The sequence below is a fragment of the Crocuta crocuta genome, unplaced genomic scaffold (genome assembly GCF_008692635.1).
Source record: "Crocuta crocuta isolate KB4526 unplaced genomic scaffold, BGI_CrCroc_1.0 scaffold44, whole genome shotgun sequence".
NCBI classification, from domain to species: Eukaryota; Metazoa; Chordata; class Mammalia; order Carnivora; family Hyaenidae; genus Crocuta; species Crocuta crocuta.
The window spans coordinates 4,517,575-4,533,690 of NW_027530179.1; the positions used below are offsets into that span (position 1 = coordinate 4,517,575).

The following is a 16,116-nucleotide window of genomic DNA, read 5'->3' on the forward strand; positions in this document are numbered from 1 at the left end:
GGGCAGAGTGTGCTAACTCCAGCCAAGGCAAAAATTCCAGTTGGATTTGCAGGCCTGGATCTAACCACCCTGAGTAATGTCAGCCACTAAGCCATCATCCCACTAATTCCCCTCGCTATGTTGCTCTGCCCATTAAGGAGGCTTCTGAAGATATTTGTTTCTCAAGCCCACAAGAGAGAAAATGCAATAACCATCTGCCCCAAGCGTCTGATCTGCTTGGCAGTTCCAGGCCTCATGCTCCTGGTTTGTTAGTAATCTCCCATGAATTGGGCTAGCAGGATCTGGGCACACATGAGGCCCTTAGATGTCTTAATCTCTGGATTTGCAGTTCTGAGAACCAAACTCTGAGCCCTGGTACTATTATGCCATTTGGAAATCTTGCACAAGTGGCCAGCTGAATTTCATGAGCTCACATTGCTGTCTTGGCTCTCTCTTGCTTTATGTGCCAAAGACAACAGGAAAACCAGTAAGTGACATATGTAATCTATCTAAGGGAATTCAAAGCTGGATTGTAATCGCCCTCCTTCTTTCCCACTCTCCATACCTGGTCTCCCTTTCTTTTAGTTTTAATTTTTATTGAAATCCAGGTTAGTTAACATACAGTGTAATAATGGTCTCCGGAATAGAATTTAGTGATTCATCACTTACATATAACACCCAGTGCTCATCCCAGCAAGTGCCCTCCTTATTGCCCATCACCCATTTAGCTCATTCCCCCACCCAACACCGCTCCAGCAACCTTCAGTTTGTTTTCTGTATTTAAGATTTTCTTATGGTTTGCCTCCCTGTTTTTACCTTATTTTTCCTTCCCTTCCCCTATGTCCATCTGTTTTGTTACTTAAATTCCACATATCAGTGAAATCACATGTTTGTCTTTCTCTGATGGACTTATATGCTTAGCATAATACATTCTAGTTTCATCCACATTGTTGCAAATGGCAAGATTTCATTCTTTTTGATTGCTGAGTACTATTCCATTGTGTATATACACCACATCTTCTTTATCCATTCATCAGATTTGGACTCTTTCCATAATTTGGCTGTTGTTGATAGTGCTGCTATAAACATTGGGGTGCATGTGCCCCTTTGAGTCAGCATTTTTATATCCTTTGGGTAAAAACCTAGTAGTGCAATTGCTGTGTCAGAGTAGTTCTATTTTTAATATTTTGAGGAACCTTCATACTTTTGTCCAGAGTGGCTGCACCAGTTTGCATTCCTACCGGCTGCGCAACAGGGTTTCCCTTTCTCCACATCCTTGCCAACATCTCTTGTTTCCTGAATTGTTAATTTTAGTCATTCTGACAGATGTGCGGTGGTATCTCACTGTGGTTTTGATTTGTATTCCCCTGATGATGAGTGATGTTGAGATCTTTTCATGTATCTGTTAGCTATCTGGATGCCTTCTTTGGAAAAGTGTCTATTTATATCTTTTGCCCATTTCTTCACTGGATTATTTGCTTTATGGGTGTGAGTTTGTTAAGTTCTTTATAGATTTTGGATGATAACCCTTTACCCAATATGTCATTTGTAAATATCTTCTCCCATTCCGTTGGTTCCCTTTTAGTTTTGCTGATTGTTTCCTTTGCTGTGCAGAAGCTTCTTATCTTAATGAGGTCCCAATAGTTCATTTTTGCTTTTGTTTCCCTTGCTTCCAGAGACATGTCAAGTAAGACATTACTACAGCCAAGGTCAAAGAAGTTGTTGCCTGTTTTCTCCTCTAGGATTTTGATGGTTTCCTGTCTTACATTTAGGTCTTTCATCCATTTTGAGTTTATTTTTGGTATGGTGTAAGAAAGTGGTTCAGGTTCATTCTGCATGTCGCTGTCCAGTTTTCCCAACACCATTTGTTGAAGAGACTTTTTTTTTCCATTGGATATTCTTTCCTGCTTTGTTGAAGATTAGTTAGCCAGACATTTGTGGGTCATTTCTGGGTTCTCTATTCTGTTCCACTGATCTATCTGTGTGTGTTCATGACAGTACCACAGTACGACAGTCTTGGTGATTACAGTTTTGTAATACAGCTTAAAGTCCGGGATTGTGATGCCTCCACCTTTGGTTTTCCTTTTCAACATTACTTTGGCTATTCCGGGTCCTTTCTTGTTCCATACAAATTTTAGAATTGTTTGTTCTAGCTCTGTGAAGAATGCTGGTGTTATTTTGATAGGGATTGCATTGTATGTATAAATTGTTTTGGGTAGTATAGACCTTTTAAAAATGTTTGTTCTTCCAATCCATGGGTATGGGATGTTTTTCCATTTCTTTGTGTCTTCTTCAATTTCTTTCATAAGCTTTCTATAGTTTTCAGCATATAGATATTTTACCTCTTTGATTAGGTTTATTCCTAGGTATTTTATGGGTTTTGGTGCAATTGTAAATGGTATCAATTCCTTGATTTCTTTTTCTGTTGCTTCATTATTGGTGTATAGAAATGTGACTGATTTCTGAACATTTCTTTTACATTGTGCGACTTTGCTGAATTCATGTGTCAGTCCTACAGTTTTTTGGTGGAGTCTTTCAGGTTTTCCACATAGAGTACCATGCCATCTGCAAAGAGTGAAAGTTTGACTTCTTTCTTGCTGGTTTGGATTCCTTTTATTTCTTTTTCTTATCTGATTATTGAGGCTGGGACTTCCAGTACTAGGTTGAACAAAAGTGGTAAAAGTGGACATCCTTGTCATGTTCCTGACCATAGGGAGAAAGCTCTCCATCTTTTTTGCATTGAGGATGATAAAAAGCTGTGGGTCTTTCATATATGGCTTTCATGATCCTGAGGTATGTTCCTTCTATCCCTATTTTCTTGAGGGCTTTTATCAAGAAAGGTTACTGTATTTTGTCAAATGCTTCTTCTGCATCTATTAAGAGGGTCGTGTGGTTCTTATCCTTTCTTTTATTAATGTGATGCATCATGTGCATGATTCATGGATGATTCGTGGGTACTGAACCACCGCTGCAGCCCAGGAATAAGTCCCACTTGATCCCAGTGAATAATTCTTCTAATGTATTGTTGGATTCGATTTGCTTGATTCGATTCTCTTGTTGAGAATTCTTGCATCCATGTTCATCAGGGAAATCATACCTGTTCCCTTTGATCCGTTTACTCTTTCCTGTCCCACCCCAGCCACATGTGCCTCCAGCAGCCCAGTTCCAGAAGTTGGTCCCACACAGTTTCCCCCAGAGGCCTCTCAATTGCTGGAGGCACATGTGGCTGGGGTGGGCCAGGAAAGCCTTTTGGGTCCCCATCTGCTAAAGGACTCTCACTCTTTCCCAGCAAACCTTGCCCAAGGCAAATAAAACTCCCCCCCCCAAAAAAGATTATGAGAACTTCAAATACGAAGAAAAGTTAAAAGAACTGTACAGTAAGCACTCATATACTCACCACTTAGATTCTACAATTAACATTTGTCTGTATTTGCCCTATTCCCTTATCACACATCTATCCCATCCATCAATGAATCCATTCTGGTTTTGGCGCAATTCAGAGTAAGTTGCAGATAGCAGGACACTCCACTCCTCAACACTCTGGCGTGCGTCTCATCAACTACACTTTATGAAGCTTAGGTTTTTTAAAAAGTACTTTCCACCCTTTACTCTTGTTATCAAAATTAGTTCAACTTTTCTTGCATGCTTAGTGTTTTTTAAATCATATACTGTATGCTCACTTCAGTAGCATATGTACTACAACTAAAACAGAACAGAGACTAGCATGGCCTTTGCACAAGGATTACATGCAAATTTGTGAAGTGTTCCATAGATTTTTTAAGAAATTACATACTGGGGTACCTGGGTGGCTCAGTCAGTTAAGTGTCTTACTTCAGCGCTGGTCATGATCTCACAGTTTGTAAGTGCAACCCCCACATCGAGCTCTGTGCTGACAGCTCAGAGCCTGGAGCCTGCTTCAGATTGTGTGTGTGTGTGTGTGTGTGTGTGTGTGCGTGTGTGTGTGTGTGTGTCTGCCCCTCCCCTGCTCTGTCTCTCTCTTTTAAAAATAAATAAACATTACCAAAAAAAAATTTTTAATTACATACTGTAGTAACCCTTTATATCCATTAGGATAGCTACTATCAGAAAAAAAAGCATTGACAAGGGTATGGTGACCCTGGTACACTGTTGGTAGCAATGTAAGATGGTATAGCCACTACAGAAAACAGTGTAGCGGCTCCTCAAAAATTAGAAATAGAGGGGGCGTCAGCGTGGCTCAGTCAGTTAAGCATCCAAATTTAGCTCAGGTCATGATCTCACAGTTCACCAATTCAAGCCCCACATTGGGCTCTGTGCTGACAGCTCAGACCTGGAGGCTGCTTCCAATTCTGTGTCTCCCTCTCTCTCTCTCTCTGTCCCCCCTCCACCCCGCCCTTGCATTCTGTCTCTCTCTCTCTCTCTCTCAAAAATAAAAACATATTAGAAATAGAAATGTCGGGGCTCCTGGGTGGCTTAGTCGGTTAAGCGTCCGACTTTCGCTTAGGTCATGATCTCGTGGTTCGTGGGTTCGAGCCCCGCGTCGGGCTCTGTGCTGACCGCCAGCTCAGAGCCTGGAGGCTGTTTCAGAGTCTGTGTCTCCCTCTCTCTCTGACCCTCCCCTGCTCACACTGTCTCTCTCACTCTCTCCTAGAAATAAATAAAAAATAAAAAAAAAAAAGAAATAGAAATGTCATAGGATCCAGTAATTCCACTTCTAGGTATATACTTAAAAGAAAGGAAACAGGGTCAGAAAGAGATATTTGTACAGCCACGTTCACAGCAGTATTATTCACAATAACTAAAAAGGGAAGTGATCCAAGTGTCCAGTTGACAAAGAAAATGTATACGTATGCAGTGGAATATTATTCAGCCTTAAAAAGTAAGGAAATTCTGACATATGGCTCTGCTCAGGTCATGATCTCACAGTTTGTGGGTTCGGGCCCCGTGTCGGGTTCTGTGCTGATAGCTAGCTCAGAGCCTGGAGCCTATCTTTGGATTCTATGTCTCCCTCTCTTTCTGTCCCTTTCCTGCTCACACTGTCTCTCTTTCTCTCTCAAAATAAAACATTTTTTTAAAAATGTTTAATTCAGTGGCATGTAGTGCATTCACAGTATTGTGCAATCACCATTTCTATCAGGTTCATTTATTTTCTTTGATGTTTATTTATTTATTTTTAAGGGAGAGAGAGAGAACGAGCATCCAGTGGAGGGGTAGACAGAGACAGAGACAGAGAATCCGAAGCAGGCTCCAGGTTCCAAGTTGTCAGCTCAGAGCCCGACATGGGGCTCAAACCCATAAACTGTGAGGCTGTGATCTGAGCTGAAGTCAGCCGCTCAACCAACTGAGCCACCCAGGGGCCCCCATGTCTCTCCAGTCCTAAAACATTCCCATCTTAGGGCACCTGGGTGGCTCAATCGGTTGAACATCTGACTTCGGCTCGGGTCATTATCTCAGGGTTCCTTAGTTTGAGCTGCGCATCAGGCTCTCTGCTGACAGCACAGAACCCACTTAGGATCCTCTATCTCCCTCTCTGCCCCTCTTTCACTTGCACGCATGCGCGTTTTCTTTCTCTCTCAAAAAAATTTTTAAAAAAGTAAAAAATAAAACATTTCCATCGTCCCAAAATAAAACTCCATACCCATGAAGCAGTAACTCCCTATCTCCCCTTCCTCTGCGCCTGGTTGCCTCCAATCTACACTGTCTCTATGGATTTGCCTACTGTGAACATTGTATAAAAACAGAATCATACAATATGTGGCCTTTCGTGCTTGGTGTCTTTCAATTTGCATAATGTTTTCCAGGATAATCCACATGGTAGCAATGTATCAGTACTTCACCTTCTTTTAAGGCGGTCATATTCCATTGTTTAGAGGTCCTACACTTTGTCTATCCATTTTTGTGTTGATAAACATTCTCATTGTTTTCACCTTTTGGCTCTTGTGAATAGTGCTGCTCATCGCGTTGTTCTTGAGTATTTGCTCTACAACAGCAATTACAAGCATTTTAGTTTCAGGATCCCCTTATACCCCTAAAAAATATAGGATATCCCCAAAGAGTTTTTATGGGGGAGATACATAAGTATGCAGATTGATGACATTAAACTGAATTTTTTAATATTTAAATATTGTTATGTTAACATAAACATGTTTTTATGAAAAATATATTTCAGGGGTGCCTGCGTAGTTCAGTCGACTAAGTGTCCGACTTCAGTTCAGGTCATGATCTCAAGGTTCCTGAGTTTGAGCTGCATGTCGGGCTCTGTGCTAACAGCTCAGAACCTGGAGCCTGTTTCAGATTCTGTGTCTCCCTTTCTCTGCCCCTCCCCCACTCACATTCTGTCTCTGTCTCTCTGTCCTTCTCAAAAATAAATGAACATTAAAAATTTTTTGAAAAACAGGGGCGCCTGGGTGGCTTAGTCGGTTAAGCGTCCGACTTTCGCTTAGGTCATGATCTCGCGGTTCGTGGGTTCGGGCCCCTCATCGGGCTCTGTGCTGACAGCCAGCTCAGAGCCTGGAGGCTGTTTCAGAGTCTGTGTCTCCCTCTCTCTCTGACCCTCCCCTATTCACGCTGTCTCTCTCTCTCTCTCCTAGAAGTAAATAAAAATATTTAAAAATTTTTTTTTGAAAAACAAAAGTATATTTTTAAGAAATCAGAAGAGAGGCATTGGTTTATATTTTAGCAAATCTCTTTAATGCCTGGCTTAATAAAAGACAGACAGATACTCATACTGACTTCTACATTCAATCTGTTGTGATAAGCTGTTTGGGTTGGCATCTATGAAGAAAATGCAACGTTACCAACATATATTGTTGGAAACAGGAGGCCTCCTGAGGGGCACATGGGTGGCTCAGTAGGTTGAGAGTCTGACTTCGGCTCAGGTCATGATCTTGTGGTTTGTGGGTTCGAGCCCCACATTATATTCTGTGCTGGCAGCTCAGAGCCTGGAGCCTGTTTCAGATTCAGTGTCTCCCTCTCTCTCTGCCCCTCCCCCGCTCATGCTCTGTCTCTCTCTGTATCAAAAATAAACTATAAAAAATTTTTTTAAATTTTTTTTATCTTTTATTTATTTCTAGGAGAGAGAGAGAGAGAGAGAGAGACAGCGTGAGCAGGGGAGGGTCAGAGAGAGAGGGAGNAAAATTTTTTTAAAAGGAGGCTTCCTGAATGGGTTTCAGGGATTCCCCCAAAATCTCTGTATCGCACTTTAAGAACCGTTGCTCTAAAGATTTCAATACATATCCTTCACTTCTCAGAGTCCAGCTAGAGTGAATATTATTCTACTTCATAATAACTTTGCAACTGTATAGTTCCACTACCACACCCATTTATGTTATAACCATATGTGCGACGTATACACACAACAGAAAGGACAGGTGCAAGGGGTGCCTGGGTGGCTCTGTCGGTTAAGCGTCTGACTTCGGCTCAGGTCACGATCTTATGGTTCGTGGGTTCGAGCCCCAACTCAGGCTCTGTACTGACAGCTCAGAGCCTGAAGCCTGCTTCAGATTCTGTGTCTCCCTCTCTCTCTACCCCTCCCTGGCTTGTGCTCTGTCTCCCTCTCAAAAAGAAAGAAACATTTAAAAAAAAAGAAAGGAGCAGTAAACGGAATGATACAATTACAAAGTTATTTTGCTTTGTAATTTTTTAAGTAAATTGAGGAAAAAAGATAGCCCTTTATATTTATCCACAGTTACCAAGTCCAGTGTCCCCATTCAATTTCACCTAAAGACTCAAATTTCCATTCGGGAGTACTCCCATTCAACTTGAAGACTTTCCTTGTCTTGTGGTCTGCTGACAATAAACTCTCTTCATTTTTATCCGAAATCATATTTTGTCTTCATTCTTCAAAGACATTCATGCTAGATATGGGATTCTTTTTTCCTTCAAGCTCCTCAAAGATGCTTTTCTACTGTTTTCTGGCCCTATCGTTCCTGATGAAAAGTCAGCTTAGGCAAACATTTTTCTCTTGCTAACCCAGTGACTATCTCTTTAACACCAGTTGTAAATGTTACAGGCTAAGAGTCTCTTGTCCTCTCTCAACCTTGGACAAAGGGGCATCAGGGTGGCTCAGTCGGTTGAGCAACTGACTTCCGCTCATGTTGGTTCGCAGGTTCATGAGTTCAAGCCCCACTTCAGGCTCTGTGCTGACAGCTCAGCACAGAGCCCAGTCAGACTCTGTGTCTCCCTTTCTCTCTGCCACTCCCTGGCTCACAGTCTGTCTTTCTCTCTCTCTCAAAAATAAATAAACATTAAAAAAATTAAAAGACTAAAAGCTTGATCAGATTTAGGTTAAATTACTTTTTGGCAGCAATAAATTATAAAAATAAAAAAAAAATTTTAAAAAGCTTCCAAAAGAGAAAGAGAGGGAGGAGCCACACAGATATTATCATTATGTTTTTGTTTAAGGTTGTGGTGTTTTTTAAAATATTTATTTATTTTGGGGAGAGTACACAGGGGGAGGGGCAAAGAGAGGGAGTCAGAGGATCCAAAGCAGGCTCTGCACTGACCCGCTGATAGCAGCAAGCCCAATGTGGGGCTCGAACTCACAAACCACGAGATCATGACCCCAGGCAAAGCCAGAGGCTCACCTAACTGAGCCACCCAGGCGCCCCTAAGGCTTGTGTTTTTATTATTTATAACTTTTTTTAAATGTTTTTATTTCTGAGAGAGAGAGAGAGAAAGACAGCGTGAGCAGGGGAGGGACAGAGAAAGAGGGAGATACAGAATCTGAAACAGGCTCCAGGCTCTGAGCTGTCAGCACAGAGCCCGCCACAGAGCTCGAACCCACAAACCTTGAGATCATGACCTGAGCCAAAGTCGGACGCTCAACCGACTGAGCCACCCAGGCGCCCCTGGTTTGTGTTTTTAAGACTGGGGTACATGATGCCAGCTAAAGCTACTAGTTGAGATGAACGTCTACAAGGATAGGGTTTAGAACTCAAATACTGCACAGAGTACAGGCCTTGACCCAGTTCCCCACAAACACCCTACTCTCCCGCACCCCCTCCGTCACACACAGGTGGCAGGACCCCAGCCCAATTGCGACCAGTGAGCCACCTGCTCTGTGCCTGCGCATGAGCAGCTGAGCGTAGATGGAGAAAACCCCACTGTGTTTGATGAGGGGCAAGCTGAGGGCAAGGTGCAGGCTAACAGCACCCCTCCCAGCCCCAAGTGGGACATGTATGATATTCCTTGGACACTCCCAGCTACCTAAAAACAAGAAAGGACAAAAAAAAAAAAAGGTTAAGCTGATAAGAGTCTCCACGAGTTAACCAGAAAAAGGCAATCGCATCAACTGCCTAAAGTCCAGGAACTCCCCACTGTCTCAGTGTTAATGCTTTGCTGGAGGGAAAGACAGCCTTGGCTTGACAATAGCCAGGCCTCCAATAAGCCTATAGCATGTGAAAGTCTCTTTGGAAACTCCCTCTTGACTTTATCTCCCCAACTCCATAAAATGGTCACCCCGACACTTACAGGGCAGCTCTTCCTGCCCACAGGTCCTGTCCCTGTGCTTTAATAAAATCACCTTTATGCACCAAAGACGTCTTCAAGAATTTTTTCTTGTTCGTCAGCTCTGCACTCCATGAACCCCTCATCACCCTAAAATTTCATCATGTCTTCACCATATCTTTCTTTTTTTAAGTTTTTTTTAATGTTTATTTATTTTTGAGAGAGACAGAGTGTGAGCAGAGGAGAAGAGAGAGAGGGAGACACAGAATCTGAAGCCGGCTCCGGGCTCTGAGCTGTCAGAACAGAGCCGGACGCGGGGCTCGAACTCAGGAACCATGAGACCATGACCTGAACCAAAGTTGGTTGCTTAACTGACTCAGCCATCCCGGCGCCCCAAATCTTTCTTTTCTTATTAAAGTATAATTTGACATATGACATTGTGTTGGTTTCAGGTGCACGGCATAATGATTCCAATATTTGTATACATTGAGATATTTATATACATGATCACCATGTGAAATCTAGCCACCATCTGTACCCATGCAGAGTCACAAAAATTTATTTTTACCTCACATCTGAAATGAGCAGGCAACGCTGTCAGCTAACCCACTACACTCCCCTAAATCTCCTTCTGTGTTTCAAGGCAGGAATTTTGTCTCTTCACCTCACTACATATTCACTAAGGAAATCCGATGCTTCCCCAACCCCAGCTCCAGCCCCCTACCAGCATTTGTATCCAGATCTCCTTCCCTATAATGACAGAGTGCCGCAGTTCACAATTCAAGGCTGTGGCCTATCTCTCCCTTTTGTACCGAATTTTTCTTTTCTTTCTTTTCTTTTTAAATAGTTTATTGTCAAGTTGGTTTCCATATAACACCCAGCGCTCATCCCAACAAGTGCCCTCCTCCATGCCCATCGCCCCCCTTCCCCTCTCCCCCACCCCCATCAGCCCTCAGGTTTGTTCTCAGCATTCAAGAATCTCTAATGGTTTGCCTCCCTCCCTCTCCCCAACTATTTTTCCCCTTCTTCTCCCGCATCGTTCTCCATTACTTCCTCCTAATCCACCTATATGTGCAAACATACGGTAGCTGTCCTTCTCTGCCTGACTTATTTCGCTCAGCATAATACCCTCGAGTTCCATCCATGTTGCTACACGTGGCCAGATTTCATTCTTTCTCATTGCCATGTAGTAGTCCATCGTATAGATAAACCACATCTTCTTGATCCATTCATCAGTTGATGGACACTTAGGTTCTTTTCCGTGTTTTGGCTATTGTCGAGAGTGCTGCTATGAACATTGGGGTCCATGTGCCCCTATGCATCAGCACCCCTGTATCCCTTGGTTAAATTCCTAGCAGTGCTATTGCTGGGTCATAGGGGAGTCCTAGTGTTAATTTTTTGAGGAACCTCCATACTGTTTCATCTCTCCAAATACTTAAAGACTTTGCGGCTGCTGTACTCTCATTCTCTGGCTTTATCAGTTTCTTCTGTGTACTGGATCACACCTATTTGAACACAAATAGGCCTTAATGTGGCTGTTCTTAAAAATATACAGGGGAGCCTCGGTGGCTCAGTGGGTTAAGCAACTGACTTCGGCTCAGGTCATGATCTCGTGGTTTCCGCCCAGGTCATGATCTCATGGTCATGAGATCTCTGCACTGTTAGCACAGAGCCTGCTCAGGATTCTCTCTCTCTCTCTCTCTCTCAAAATAAATAAACTTCAAACAAACAAACATGGTCCCTTGAGCCCACAGCCCTTTCCAACTTTTTTTCCCTCTCTTCCCTGCAAATTCCCTCCAGAATTGCTTATATTTCCTGTGTCTGCCTTGTCACCCCTGCCCCCTTCTCACCGCCTTGACCTTTCCTTCCCACAGCCCACTGAAAGCTCTCCCACCCTGCCCAGCCCATTGGTCAGGTCTCCACTCTCACCTTGCTCAACCCACAGCAGCACTTGATACAACTGGCCACTCCTTCCTTCCTGAACATCCTCGCCTCTTCTCCAAGCTTTGGCATGACCACCCTCTTTCCACTTTTCCTCCTGACCCCGCATGCTTTCTCAGGCTTCCCTGTGGGGCTGTATTCTTCCAGCTCCCCAGGATCCAGCTGCGGACCTGGCCCTCCTTGCTTCTCCTTCACCTCCCTCTTCCACTAGGTGATCTTATCTCATTCAGGACCACCGAGGCACTAGTGACTCCCAAATCCATAGCTGCGGCTCTGACTTACCTCCGCGCTCCCGAATTTTATACCCACCAAGTGACATCTTCATTAAGATGCCTAAACTTAATGTCCAAAGCAACTCTTGTCTTCCCTTCCACAGACCTGCTCTTTCCGCAGGTTTCCCTGTGGCAGTGAAGGGCACCACCACCCACCGGGTTACTCAGGTCATAAACTTAGAACTGAGTCTTTTCCCTATTTCCCTGCGTCCCATCCATTAGCATCTATAGCTCTGTCTCCACATACAGCCTGAATCCAACCACTTCCCGCCTCTGCTGCTTCAGTCTTGTTCTCCACATCTCTCTTGGACAACAACACCCAGATAGGCGTACCTGCTTCCCCTCCTGCCCTCAGAGTCCATTCTCTCACAGTGGAATGATCTTTCAAAAGCATAAATCAGATCACACCACTCCCGTGCTTAAAGTCCTCTAATGGACCATTTTATCTGTAAATAGATATCGTCCCTATCTCTGTCCTCCAGAAGAACCTAGAAACAACCCAGTAGCAAGGAGTATCCCAGCTCCTAGTTTGTAGTTTTGAAGTACCATTTCTCACTAAAAGTGACCAGGACTTTTGGAAGAGTCTGTTTCCAAGTCTGAGGCAAGAAATGTACAATGTGGGGGCGCCTGGGTGGTTCAGTCAGTTGAGTATCCAACTCTAGATTTTGGCTCAGGTCAACACCTCGCAGGTTCATGAGATCGAGCCCTGCGTCAGGCTCTGCACTGACTGTGGAGCCTGCTTGGGATCGTCTCTCTCCCTCGCTCTCTCTCTCTCTCTCTGCCCCTCCCCTGCTTGTTCTCTCTGTCTCTCTAAATAAATAAATATTTTTAAAAACGTACAGTGTGAGCCAGAAATATCTTGTCATATCAGAAAGAAAGAAGCCGATCAATGACCACCAGGGTCGTGACAAAAGGATCTGGAAGTCAAAATCAAAGAGGCTCCCACTGAGCAAAGACGGGACAACCTGAGTTTTAACAGAGATAATAACTGCAATGAATTGAAACCATCAAATATGCTACAGCCTGTGAGTTCATAATTACACTGAAAAATATAATAATAGATCACCTTTGAAGGTGATTGGAAATGATAGGAAACATTCATTATCTTAAACACTGATAACTCAATGGGGTTGGAGGGGTGGGGGGAAATCAAGCATTTATCCTGCCTTTTCTACACAAATTATACATCTGGTGAAAAAATAAGATTAGAGGAAGCATCTCTTTATAGAAAGATTCCAACTAACAAGTGAAAAAGAGATGATAGAACATGAATATCACCATGTTGCATCATCCAGTGAATTAACAGATAGAGACATTATGTATTTGTGGGTGCTAAGATAATAGAAAGATAACCAGACACCAACGTGCCCTCTGGTCAAAGAGAACACTCTACCATGTAGACGCTGGCCAAAGAGATCTGAACCTGTGTCTGACTGAGTTTCCAGATCCAGGTGCTAATTTGATTGAAATAAGAGAGGACAGAAGAACATGTTGAATGTGAGCTGAACACTGAATATGAAGTCAGCAAAAACGGACTGTGAAAAAGTCTACACACTGTAAGGAAAAGAAGGAAATTAAGATAGAATCCACAGATTCTAAAAGACTTAAAGTGCATTTTAAGTAAGCTTTTTAGAATACATCTAAAGGGGCACCCGGTGGGGGGGGCACCCCTGGGGGGCTCAGATCATGATCTCAGGGTTCATGAATTTGAGTCTCACATCAGGCTCTGTGCTGACAGCTCAGAGCCTGGATCCTGCTTCAGATTCTATGTCTCCACCTCTCTGCCCCTCCCTGCTCACGCTCTGTCTCTCTCTCTCAAAAATAAATAAACCTTAACAAAAAAAAATTTTTTTAATGGGGGGCACCTGGATGGCTCAGTTGGTTAAACCTAGGACTCTTGTTTTCTGCTCAGGTCATGATATCACGGTTCCTGAGCTGGAGCCCTGAGTGGGGTTCTGCACTGACAAAAAACCCTGCTTGGGACTCTGTCTCTCTCCCTCTCTCTCCGCCCCTGCCCCTTGCTTGCTTGCTCTAGATAGATATATATAGAGATAGATAGGTAGATAGATAGATAGATAAAATACATCTAAGGATGTATATTTGGGTGCTAAAACTATAAAGACACCCAAAATCGTGATAACTATTAAAGTCAGGGTAGTCGCCACCTTTGGAAGGAGGAAGGTGGTTGGATAGGTCCAGATAGAGCGCCTGGGACTGCTGCAAAGTTCTATTTTGCGATCTGGGTGGTGGATACAAAGATGTCTGCCTTCTAATAATTAAGCTACACATTTGGTTTGGTTGACTTTTCTAAGTCTGTGTTTTATTATGTGACTTAGGGGGGAAAAGATTAAAAACAAAACAAACCTCTTACACACGAGTTGGCCATTTTTTTTTTCAAAGGGCCTGACATAAAGTACTTCACATTTTCCTGGCCAAGAGGCAATTCGGGAATATTACGTTAGTACTTATATATAACCATTTAAGGGTGACAATTTAAAAATGCCTAAGGAGAAACCCGGGCATTGCAACACTGAGGGTCCTCTAAGCGCTGAATTCTGAATCCCAGGAGACTCCCATCCCTGGAGTCCCCAGCACTTGCGCCCCATACCCTCTCCCGGCCCCCGTGGGCGCCGCTCCCCTCCCACCCACCAGCGTCTGGTCCGCTCACGCTCTGCGTCTCTTAGCAACAGGCAGACGCAGCAGTCACCCTCGGAAGCAGGGAGGCGCGGATGAGAGCGAGCACGCATGCGCAGGAAGAGCTCCGGGCTCCGCCTACCTGCTCCGGGAGAAAAGGGAGGGAGGGCCCAAAGCGCCCAAGCCTTAGGACTCAGCCCCAAGCAAAAGTCTGCGTTCCAACTCTTCCCACAAGTCCTCTAGCACAGTCTTGTCACTCATAGTAAGGTAGCAGTACAGGCAGCAACAGCATCACCTGCCAGAAACACAGGATTCCGAGCTGACCCAGACCTAGTGAGTCAGCGTCTGCATTTTTAACAAGATCCCAGTAAATCCCTATGCATATAGACGTTTGACAAGCGTTGCTTTCACAATCCAGGCAAAGCAAAGCCGTAAACAAATACATCAAACTAGGAATACCTCTTATAGGTTGAACTTTTAACCTCGACACTAAAAGACAGCTTTTATGATGAGGAAGTTCCCAAAGCCGACTTCCCTATACTCAGTAAGGGTAAAAATTCCCTTGGGTCCCCTCTGACCGTCAGTCCAGGACAGAATGCATCACTGACCTCAGGTTCCTGCTCTCAAAGCCAATGGGGAAATCAGGAAGAACAATTTCCATTCCCAGAGTAAGGGCAGGCGCTGCTTCTCATGAATAAGGTGAAAAGAGAGGGCTCAAAGAATGGGCGCTTTGGACCTGCCAAGATAAGTAAATCAATCTACACAAGGGCAATCCCAAACCCAGGGAAGGCAGCACCCAAACCCAGCCGAACAGCTCCTAGGAAACAGACTCAGTTTGCATTTTATTTTTTACTTATTGATTTGTTTTTAAACTTGTTAGTGTTTATTTATTTTTGAGAGACAGAGACAGAGCATGAGGAAGGGAGGGGCAGAGAGAGGGAGACACAGAATCCGAAGCAGACCCCTGGCTCTGGGCTGTCAGCACAGAGCCCGACGTGGGACCCACGCACCGTGAGATCATGACCTGAATGGAAGTTGGACACAACTGGCTGAGCCACCCAGGCGCCCCTCAGTTTGCCTTTTAAACCCCAAAACGAAATTCTTACAAATACTAAGACCAATGATGAGGACTCCTGAGAGAAGTTCCCAGGTCAGTAACTTCCCAGTCTGGTGAGTTCTCTCCAGATACATCTGTCTTGGGAAACTGCAGACCTGAAGTTTCGCTTCCTCATCAGAGGACAGCGGCAAATTACAACAGACACATCACTCACAATCCTAAAAGAACCACTTTGTTTCACTGGGGGAAAAAAGAGACTGACTTACCAGAGAATACCACGTTTAAGCAAAAGAAAATGACCCGTTTTTAATGGCAGAGACAAAAGAGCAAGACAGAGGAAAAACCCTTCTACAAACAGAAAAAGACTCAAATAATGTATTTCTAAAAGTCCATGATATATGCTATACCTTGACAACCTTATGCTAAGTGAAAGACGCAGGTTACAAAAGATCATATATTGTGCGATTCCATTTACATGAAATGTTCAGAATAGACAAGTCTACAGAGACAGAAAACAGATTAGTAGTGGCCTGAGGCTGATGGGGGAGGTTAATACCTAAAAACATGAGGTCTGTTTTGGAGGTGATGAAAATGTTCCAAAAGTAATTATGGTGACAGACGGTGATTCTGTGAATGTACTGACAGCCACCGACTTAAACACTTTAAATGGGTGAACTGTAGAGCATATGAACTATATTTCAATAAAGCCATTTGAAAAAAAAAAAAATCCGTGGCTCCACACTCGATCCACAGTAGTCTAAAAACACGGAGTTCCTACTAGAATACAAAAACTTTCTGAGAGAAAAA

The 16,116-nt window shown here is 43.7% G+C and overlaps 1 non-coding gene across 1 annotated transcript; it reads left to right on the forward strand.

Moving 5' to 3' along the window:
* The first annotated feature begins 3,651 nt into the window (after positions 1–3,651).
* Positions 3,652–3,755, forward strand: LOC144232226 (U6 spliceosomal RNA). Its single transcript, XR_013335338.1, has one exon. It is a non-coding gene; the product is annotated as a U6 spliceosomal RNA (small nuclear RNA).
* The last annotated feature ends 12,361 nt before the right edge of the window (positions 3,756–16,116 follow it).